The sequence below is a fragment of the Sinohyriopsis cumingii genome, chromosome 1 (genome assembly GCF_028554795.1).
Source record: "Sinohyriopsis cumingii isolate HCF-2022 chromosome 1, ASM2855479v2, whole genome shotgun sequence".
Classification (NCBI taxonomy): Eukaryota; Metazoa; Mollusca; class Bivalvia; order Unionida; family Unionidae; genus Sinohyriopsis; species Sinohyriopsis cumingii.
The window spans coordinates 150,516,743-150,528,147 of record NC_142961.1 but is presented as its reverse complement, the minus strand read 5'-3'; the positions used below and the strand labels follow the sequence as shown (position 1 = coordinate 150,528,147).

The following is an 11,405-nucleotide window of genomic DNA, read 5'->3' as shown; positions in this document are numbered from 1 at the left end:
GGGGGTCAGACTGAGTAAAAATCGAACTTTAGCATTAAAACTGGGGATAAAATTAAAAAATTTGGGGTCTTTGAAGACGGTAAAGCCTTAAAAGGAACACTGGCAATGTATAAAAACCTCGTTAGAGCTAATGTTGAATTGTTGTTGACCCAGAAGTGAACCCTAGCGAGGGCACATCAATGAGGTTAAACACCGCATTAGACGGAACAATAACAGTGAGGAAAACAATCGGCGATCACAGGCTCAAAATACTATACAGTAGGAAAATTGTATGCAACATCGTTGCTGACTGTTCATAACAACATGCGACCCCCCCCCCCCACCTTCGTAGCTACAACCACAGAAGTCATATCTAAAAAGCTGCCGTAAACATGCTTAATCCTTAGACTGCCAAGTGCTTTGTGTGAAGTATCCTCACAAAGGGAAAAAATACTGCAATACCAAATCTCAGTCCAGGATATAATTTTTTTTTAAAGATAGATGGATTTGACTCCTGCCCATATGATAAACATAACAAAGACAGAAAATAATGTTAGTCTGCAATACATATACCGTATGTAATAGCGTATGAGATCAACTGCTAACTGAACAAACCCATATCTGCCATCTCATAATGCGCCGGCAGATGTGGATCTGTGCAGTTTATATGGAGTAACCAGTACAGCAAGCAACATAGACCCTGATCTGCAGGTACATTATGCTATGGCAAATCTGAAGCTGTTTTTTTTTTTACAGTTTAACTATTCTTGAAAGCTAGTAAAGACATTAAGAATATCTGTAAAATATCAACAGTAAGAAAAGATACTTATATATGATATTGACTGTGGCTTGAAAACTCAAAACAAACATAAATAAATATAACTGTAACCATGACAAAATAAGCTGAACACTATACAACAAATGTAATTGTTTACTGCTATATGCATCAGCCATATTATCATCCATACAAAACTGTCAGTCTGCTAACACTGCAGATGTATGATAGTTAATTGGTGTAAACTATCATCAGATAAGAGGAAATAAACAGAATGGTACTTAATCCAGGGTAATGTCTTTACTGTAAACATACTCAATAACTCAGATGCTTTCTCTTGTGTAGTTATGGCATCTTAAGGCACTAGTAAGTCCTTCTTCTATTGATGCACTTTGTTATCTCAGTCTGTTTTGCATCCATACTGAAATTACATTACAAGAAAAATTGAAAGCATTGTGTGATAATGGATAATTTGCATTACTCTTCCACCGATGCACCAGACAGTCAGACTTAATATCCCCAAGTGGAGAGAGAGAGAGAGAGAGAGAGGAAGAGACAGAAAAGAACTGTTTATTTTAAATCTTTAAAAGTTTTGATCCATTTTGGAGGGTGGTTTCATCTATACAGTTTCATCTTGTCATGACCTTTTGCACAAACATATATAGAACATACAGCTACCTAAGGGTACCTATTTAGAACAGAAAACCATAAACAGGATAATAACTGGAAAAACTAAACTAGCAAGCAGTTTTGGAAGGTTTATAGGACCCAAACCAGCAACCATTAACTGCTTTAACTGCCACAACACCGAAGATCTACACCACGTATTCAATATATGCCCAAAATATCAACCCACTTGGAAAATATTTATCAAAAACCAAAAAGAGATTGGATCACCACACACATACCCAGAGTTACTTATGGACTCTAATAAAAATAAACAATCAGCATATAAAAATATAAATCAATTCATAGACTCAGCAGGACTTAGGAACAAAATATAATTACTATCCCCACAAAACCAAAAGACCCAGTAACTAGCTAAATAAATTTAGAAGCCACCACATAAAAAACCATAACATATCATTCAATTTTATAAAAGTATTAATAAATAATTCACTTACGAAGCACCTATAAAAAACTAAGGAAACCGCAAAATCAGATGTCCTAGATGTCCTTAACGAACCGAGTAATCAGCTAGGATTCCTGTCCTAGATGTCCTTAACGAACCATGTAATCGGCTAGGACTCCGGTCTCTTGCTAAATCAAGTATAAATAACATTCAATCTCTAAAAACATCAATTAATAAATAACTTAAAGAGGTAATATCTAAAAACTTATAAATAACATAACGTAGGAAACACACCCTAAACACCTCGAGTAGTAATCCCATAATAACCTTGAAAATCTCTCTTCATACATGATATCTACTAAGAACCTCTATAAACAGCATAGAACATCCCCCCTCCTTTTTAGAACATTTTGAAGAAGAAAAAAAAAAAAAAATCTTGAAAAAAAAAAAAAAACAAAACCACCAGGCAAATGCAACAAGAAACCAGCAATGTAAAGCAAGCAGGACCATTTCCGAGCTCTCCTTCCCACTAATGACAGCCAACCATTCAACTGTAGGGACTTTTATGGACCCACAGATTGAGGCCAAACTATCAGGGTTCCTTGAATCCATAAAAGCCTGGGGGAGGTGGCACCATCCCCTTCCCCAGGAACAACTAGCAGGCTGCGGTGCAGTCAGAAAAAAGTGGCACATGTACAATTGTGCGAACGCTACTATAATTAAACTCAACAACAACAATGACCTTTTGCTTGCCCTAAACATCAAGCAGGTTATCTTGGTCATGACCTTTTGTTTGCCCTAATCATCAAGCAGGTTATCTTGGTCATGACCTTTTGTTTGCCCTAATCAAGCAGGTTATCTTGGTCATGACCTTTTGTTTGCCCTAAACATTAAGCAGGTTATCTTGGTCATGACCTTTTGTTTGCCCTAAACATCAAACAGGTTATCTTGGTCATGACCTTTTGTTTGCCCTAAACATCAAGCAGGTTATCTTGGTCATGACCTTTTGTTTGCCCTAAACATCAAGCAGGTTATCTTGGTCATGACCTTTTGTTTGCCCTAAACATCAAGCAGGTTATCTTGGTCATGACCTTTTGTTTGTCCTAATCATCAAGCAGGTCATCTTGGTCACTCATCTTCTTTTTATTAAACATGGTCCATCATATTGTTTCTGTAACTTTGCAAAAACTCCTTCACTTGTTGTATGGATATACAACACCAAATCACTGGATGGTAAACATGGAGTGCTTTTTTCAAGTCATAATTGTCCTTCTGTGACTTTTCTGCTACCTGAAGATATTTACAAGTTAGGATGTGACCTCACTGCATTGTCTCCTTGAGCAAGTGCACATAGACTTCACAGAATGATATGGTTTAATTGAAGTAGTTTGTACAGCTTCCAAAAGTGCCTTCTGCAAGTAACCTTACTTCATGGTCCAACTTAAATAAGTTAGGAGTCATCCTGGTACTTCTTGGTGGTGATGCTCTATATGGATCAGCAAGGCAACCAAGGTTTAAATCCCATTCAGTTTGCTTCTTGGATAGATGTGCCCATATCATCTGGACCTGCATCTTGCTGAACCACTCCACTTGACCATTTTCCATGGGGATTCCTTGATGCTGCCTTGGTCTTTCTTACCTCAATAAATTCACAAAGTCCTGCTTAAATTCTACTTTCATAACCTGGACTCTCAGTCTCTGGTCAATCAGACAGCCATACAGACTTATAACTTCATTAAAAATTACTCTGGTTGTACTCTCAGATGTTTGGTCAGCCACAGGAAATATTTCCACCCATTTGGTAAAATGGTATGTGACAACTAATACAAATCTGTCTCCTCTTCATGCTTTAAGAAATGGTCCAAGAATGTCACAAACCTGTCCATAAGTGAACCTTAATGGCACCTTTGGATTGGTGGTTGAATGTTTGTTTTCTCCACAGATCTCACACTGTGCAACCCAGATATTTACATATTCTCTCACTCCATACCATTAGTACCCATGTACACTATTTTCTTTTAGTTTCTTTGTTCCAAAATGCTTTGGAGAGAGTTTAAAAAAATATAAACCATCCATTTTTCAAAACTATCCTTAGACAATAGATGTACTTAGTTTCAAAATAAGGTCATTCCACTGGAGTACATAATGGCATGTAGCCAGACTGGCTGTGGCAAGCTCTGGTGCACATGGCTTTTTGTCCTCTTGCAGCCATCTTAAAACTTTACCAATGTCAGGGTCTTATTGCTGTAATTGCCTCATATCAAATGCAATGCAGTTTTGTGATCATGAAATGTAAGATCCTATAAAGCTGGTGTCATTGCAAATGGTCACTCAATTACATGTACATGGTATGCTCTGCAGAAAATGGGGGGCCCAGAGTGGCCTAGTGGTCTAAAGCACTCACCATTACAGATCACTGCCATCTCACCTCTGTCTGTGTGGGTTTCAAGTCTTGGGCTTTGCCAATGTGGGTACTTGAGAAAGCTTGCCAGTAGCTTCTCCTGGGTTGGTGGTTCTTTCCAGGGCTTTCCTCCACAATTTGTACTAGCCGCCATTTATAGTCTATCTTGTGCTGAAAAATGGCATTAAACCATACAACAACAACAACAACAGCATAAAACTGCACCTTGAGCAACAAAGAATACTCATGATAATTTCTCATATCTTCTTTACATCTTCTGTAATGGACCATCTGCTTATCTTGAACCCAATCTTCAAATGCAACAGGCTAGAACACATCATAACTCTCAAGGTCAGACTGCCCTGCAATTTTGATCTCAGCTTGTGAATCTTTTGTCTTGATTCATTGGAGTTACCTTTTGACTTTAGTTACACCTGACCAATCTGTATTATTGGTCTCACTTAAACATCCTGTAACCATGGTCTCACCTGACCAGATTTTAACCTCAGCCTTACCTGGCTGACAATTAACCATGGTCTCACCTGGCTAGATCCTTCTTCATTTGTTACGTTGGAGGATATTTATAATCGGATTCCTGTCTGCTCTTGACATGGAAAGTGGGAGAGTTTCACCAAGTTGAGAACTGCCATCATCAGTATTAGAATGTGACTGATGAGTTGACAAATATGGTGTATTTTGATACGTACTTTATCCACAATTCTGTCCTATCATTCAGCTATTTTCACTCTACAAATGTGTGCTGTAGATTTTTGTTGGCTGATCTGCATATCATTTGTCTTCTTTGAACATTTCTTACCTGGTTCTCATCTCAGACATACCTCTGTGTCTACATCAGAACAATTGCAGTCCAACAGATTTTAATAGTGGGATGAGCCATCTGCATTCCAATTTCTGGAACCTGGTCTGTAAATTCATGGTTTCATTCAGACTTGTTCAGTGACTGCCTTGCATAAGTGATTACCTTTTCTTGGCCATTCTGAATCGGGGACAGGACTGCACCTATTCCAGCATCACATGCATCTGTGGCTGCGTCTCATGATCTTTTAGAATTTTCCAGTCTTCTGTTTTAATTCTCAGCAGAGCTGCTTGCAGCTCATCTGCAAAACCAATAAAAGTTTCTCCTAACGTAGATACATTCTTTTCCATTGATTTTATAGCTTTGCCTAAATCCAAATCTGGTTTAGGCTGGTTTCATATACTATGTTTCAAGAAAGTTTCAGGATTTTCTGCATCTCTAAGCCATGGTATAACACCACTATTACCAACACTCCCAAATACTGATGCCCTTGGATTTGATCACTCTGATAACCCATCACACCTTCCGTAGCAGGTATCTCAGTGTCCATTGTAGCAAGTGTCCATTGTAGCAAGAGCTTGATTAGTAGGACTGTTACCAATGTCAAGTGAACTTTGAGCAAAATGGTTATCTACGTTACTTCTTGTATCTACTATGATTGTATTCAGACCATTTGTCATCCAATTCACTCTATCAAAACTTGTTCCACATGGCCTATACTTTGTTATGTCTGCATCTTTTTCATGGAAATCTCTTTCAATGGGATTCGCTTTTCCAAAATTACTTTAAAAAATATTTCCTTAATTAAAACCTATATATGTTTTGTTCTATCCTACCATAGGTACATATTTATTCTAATGTTAAAACTTGGAGACGTAACTTTGTATCACTGGATTTTAATCAAAGTGTCAAATCAGTCAGGTACAAACAAAATAATGTGATGTCCTTTGGTAGCATGTGTATATGAAATACATGAATGCACAAAAAACTGAGAATAAACAGGAGGAATTAAAATACGTCTGTTACATTTAAATTATAAAAATATGCTGGATGTTGCTTTTGAATAAAGGTATTGTGTTTTCATTAGACCAATAAGGCCAACCAAATATGTTCCCAGTCAGATGACTATCTGTTTTTCAGTGTTGACCCTAGCACTTTTCCCAGGCAGGGTAAAATATAAAAATAAAAATAAAAAATTGATTTGTGAATCTAACTGAACCAGTTCATATGTTTGGTGGGCGTAAAGCAGTTACACATATATTAGTGCCATCTTCATCTGTATGTGATAAACTTTCAGCATAAGTGACAAGCCACTAATCTCCCCTGATTAGATGACTTGAGACAGTAAAATAAGGCTTCATTTTTTATACAGTCAAATCTGGTGGATTTTTAGAATTCTTTAGTCCATCTTGGATACACTGGAATAAAAATAGTAAAATGACATCATAATTGTAGATATGATCTCAAGAGGATTAGTTCATTATTAATAAACTACATACACATACTTTAACTCAAGATGTTACTATTACTCTGATCTTTTTATATGTATATAGTTAGGTCTATTCAATTTGTCATTCTTTTATAATTTATTTTATGTATACATGTACATGTATCTGTATTTTTTACTTGACCTTGACTTTTCCTATCTTTGATGTATATCTGTTAATTTGGTTGGATTTATTTATTTTTTCAAACTATTTTTCACTGGAATTACAAAGTGATCAGTAATATGCTTGGACAGAAACATCAACTAAGAATTATTGTGAATTCAGACAAGGGCATTTTGGATTATATTATTGTGATACATGAAAAGACTGTTAACCCATCACCACATTCTGGGCCATTGGCACAATCAATACTACATACACATCAACACATTCAACTGGAATTCAATTCGAACTAAATACATTTGGACTTGTGATAACATTTGTACAACTATTTGGGATTTAATTTACAAGACAGTATGTTCTTTTTAAATTTTTACTTTGTATTATAGGGGAAACAATTTTTGGTCAAAGTTTACCATATATCTTTGAATAACCATCCATTTGCTGCACAAACTTATTTTGTGTTAACTTGATAAACAAGTTATAGAAGATATTTCTGAAACAATGTGTTTTAAAAACAAAAGGGACAAAATGAGTTGCTAGGCTACATTTACAAATGTAGATGACCAGCAGGGTCTTTAATAGTGGCTGTCAATTATTTTTAACAAAAAACTGTACTGCCTAAAGTTTGATCAAACATTTATAAATATCAATTTTTTTAAAATTTCACTGATACCATAAAGCTAATAATTTTAGAGAGCTTAAAAGAAGGAATATGTATTAATTATGGAACCCCATTTCGTGTTTTATTCTAAGTCAAAGGAAAGAATTTGTTTGATGAGTTTTTGAACATATCTTGGACAAACAGTGTCACTGTATCACTACACCATATCAAACTCGTTCTATCAGTCAACTTAGAATGAAAATGTGTAGTTTTGTGTATGAATTAATAAAAAACTTTTTTTTACAGATGATAACCTAATACCTGTCATAGCCAAAACACCTTGCAAAAGGTTACCCACAATGACTTGTAAAGATCAAGCCAGTGCATTATGCGACAATAGATGTGGGTTATAATGAGCTGGCAGATCCGGGACTGTGCAGATTGCAGTTTAACTTGCAAGCATGTATATTTGCAACGATAAAGTGTCGTGTTAAAATTTTGACATTTAAAAACGATGAAACTTTGTTTAAACTTTTGTACATTTTTTCAATTTCATCCTCAGTTATGTCAAAAAGAAGCCTGTAACATTAAAATTAATTGAAACTATTTATCAATATCTCAAACATTTTTGTTGCATCAATGATAAAGGCATTTTTAATTCCCAAGAAACTACTCAGCTCACAAGTTGTATGGAATTAGTCCCATCTATAGATATTTGTAAAATGTGATTATCTGGATGTGGACACTCTAGAAGGTTCACTCCAGGAAAACGTATGGAGAGAACATACATTGAAAGGAAAAGTTACTTTTATTTATTACGTTTTTCACCACTATCCTTTCTCAGAAGTCTGATTTTAAATGCTTCATAAACAATTTGTTTTCATTAAGTTAGTATATACTGGACAAACTCAAATGATAGTCACATGACATACTTATCATTCACTTCTATCAATTCTATTGTTTCTATATCTCCCAGTTTCAATTATCAAATTATCAAAGTTAGTCATAGCTGATCTGTATTTATATTTACAAAAGAATTTTAAATAATCTTTGAAGCCAAACTTGGCCTTGACATGATTACACAGAGATAGTTTATCAGACTTTTTTAAATTTATTGTTCCAGTCTAATAGAACAGCATCTGTCTTCCTTTGGTCAAAATATGGATAAACCTTTGAACAATTTACAGAATTGGGAAACAGTTATCATAATTTGACTGCATGGTAAATAGCATGGGATCAAATGTTCATAAATCATGATGCTATAAACAGTTTAATGCTCGATGGGCAGTACTAACCAAAAGTCGAATTGGGTCTTTTATTTTGCTTGCACTGTGACTTTGTAGTGTTCCCAATCAGGGGGAGATAACATACCTTTTTAGAGAAAGGTTATATTTGATGAGGTATTGTTTATACTTTAATATAATATTCATAATACACCCATCATCTACTTGATACATAATTATATGTACCTTGCATTGAAACCTAAATATCTATTGTTAGAACCTCTTTCAATGCCACCAGACCTCACAAATTGTATCCTTTTGTTTTGAACAGCTTAAAGAGTTAATGATAAATCATGCACACATTATGTCTGCCTATCTTTGGTACTGTGTCTTCATTTGTTTGTGGCTTTGATTGTTTGATAGTCTTCAAAACTCTAAAACAACAGTTGTTTTTCAAGGACCATTTTAGTCCTTTTTTTTAACAACTTCCACAAGTTGTCAAGGAGTATTCTTATTACAAAAACTGAACATTCTCCACATTATTTTGTTGATCACTGCAAATATAGTTACAAACATGAATGAAAAATTAGTGTTTGATTACAACAAACAGGCAAAACTCCATTTGGTGACTACTCGTACCTGTTTGTGAATCATTTCATCCACCCAAAATTATTCCATTTTATTTATTTATTTATTAATTTAGGAAAATATGCTTTGAAAAAATTCTTTATTTTAAAAGGTGATCCAATTTATTCAGGTGAATGTATTGTATTTATGCAGATAAGCAAAAGGAGTTCTGGAAAGAAAATAAAGTTTTTCAGCAAATTCAAGGACTTTTAAGAATAAAACCAACTTATTCAAATTTCATGGTGTTTTCAAGGCAACCTATTATATTCAAGGATTTTTCATGGCTGTGTGAACTATGTAAAACCCTATTCTTTAGACACAAAAGAATGAATAGAATTTTTTATATATATATTTTTTTATAAAGAACGTCTCATTTTAACTCGTATTTTTGGATGAAACAGTTGAGGAGTGGAGTGGGAATTACCAGCAAACAAATAATCATGGGAATACTTAAAACAGGAATATGTATCCACACACATACCATATGGATCAGTGCTATCCTGGAACCTACAGAAGAATGCTTAATAACATTAACATACTTTTTAAACACAAATACTATCATACAAGTTAAAGAATTTGAATTCATATTCTTTGAAGATTCAAATTCATGTCTGCGGACTGCAACGCCCATTATCTTCTCTGTTAGCACCAACCCATGCACCATCTGGACCATGCACACACATCACCAAAAAATGATGCAACCATAGCAGTTGTATCTGCATTGACGCGTGGCAGACACTTGCAGGTCGACCCTGTAATAAATTCTCGTCCAAGTATACAAACACTCCAGTTTCCCATAGAAATTGAGGTGTATAGATGTGATTATAGAAAATAGCAAATATACACCAAACGGCGGAAAGTGCTATAGTAATCCTAGAAGTTATTGGAGAATCACTGGCACTCGATTCATGGGGAAACCAATGATGACACACTCCCAATTAACATTTTGGTGTGTATCATCATTGCTTTCCCCATGAATCAAGTGCCGGCGAGGATAATGCTTGATAAAATCTAAAAACAAATTAAAATGCATATCATACAGGTCAGAGAATTTAATTCTATTAATATTGTCAAGTGCAACGAGTTTCTAGTGTGCGTCAGAAACACAAAATCAATACGTGGCTTGAATGGGGTGTACTGTTATACTCAGTACGGTATTATGCAAACGAGTCCTTTCTTACACTGCTAAACACAAAACCAATACGTGGCTTGAATGGTGTGTACTGTTATACTCAGTACGGTATTATGCAAACGAGTCCTTTCTTACACTGCTACATGTCGAGCGTATTTTACTTTAGCCATAATTGACCCGAGGCGTAGGGCTGCTGAGTGGTCTGAGACACCTTTACATATCACTGTAATCGCACCTCATTCCGCGCCAGTTCAGTTCTTGACCCTAGCCAAGTGGCACGTGCACTTCGTTCGGGGTAAAACTCTTTTTTACACTCACCGATTAAAAATATGTTAACTGGTGAGTGTGCACACTAGTTTCACCCTGAATCAAGTGCCTGTGTCAAGCGCAGGGACTAGTATCGTTGCTTAAAATTTACCTGTCATACATGTACTATATAATAACTATAGTTATTATATGTATGACAGATAAATTTTAAGCAACAATACGAGCCCCCGTGGTGTCAAGTGGGTATGTGAAAAAGCTTGCTATTAACTTCCCGTGGTCCGGTGATTCTTTAAAGCTCGTTCACGGGCACCTCCACCCAAGATAATAGCCACCACAGACTATTATGTGTTAAATAATTGCGTATAGCCCACAATATCCAGGTATACCGGATGAAACCAGCCTAATCTCGGCATTTAAAATATGTACGTATTTAGATTGATATACCTCGTACGTTTTACGCACGTATCTAGAAAAGGAACTACTTCCAGGGGCGTAGTAAGGGTTTTGTAATATATACAGTTGAATCTTAGTTTGGTCGTCATTCATTACACGCGGTAAAAGAAAAACAAATGGTTTTATGTGTGATATTTACCATGTAAGCACGCGCGCAAGACTTACAACTTTCAACAAAGATATTGGGACGTGGATCATTCGTATACGTTTTAAGTCAAGCAGTGTTGCACATAAGAGCCCATTAGCATGGGACACTGTGTCGCCCTCCATCCAAATCTGAGGGACAAGGTATTTTAGAGAGACAAATAAAAATAATGGTATATATTGCACTAATAATGTTTTAAATGAGAGAATATCGGTTGCTTTAAAAAAAAAAGTACCACATTAACTTTTGTGAATTGCACCGTACTATTACATTTTATTTGAACACTTACATTATTGTAATACC

At 35.5% G+C, this 11,405-nt stretch overlaps 1 long non-coding RNA gene across 1 annotated transcript; it reads right to left on the bottom strand.

The window, feature by feature from the left end:
• Nucleotides 1–896: 896 nt before the first annotated feature.
• On the bottom strand, nucleotides 897–10,963 carry LOC149808148 (uncharacterized). The gene is made up of 3 exons (XR_016419666.1): nucleotides 10,949–10,963; nucleotides 5,210–5,345; nucleotides 897–1,175 (listed from the first exon to the last, which is right to left on the bottom strand). It is a non-coding gene; the product is annotated as an uncharacterized LOC149808148 (long non-coding RNA).
• Between the last annotated feature and the right edge of the window lie 442 nt (nucleotides 10,964–11,405).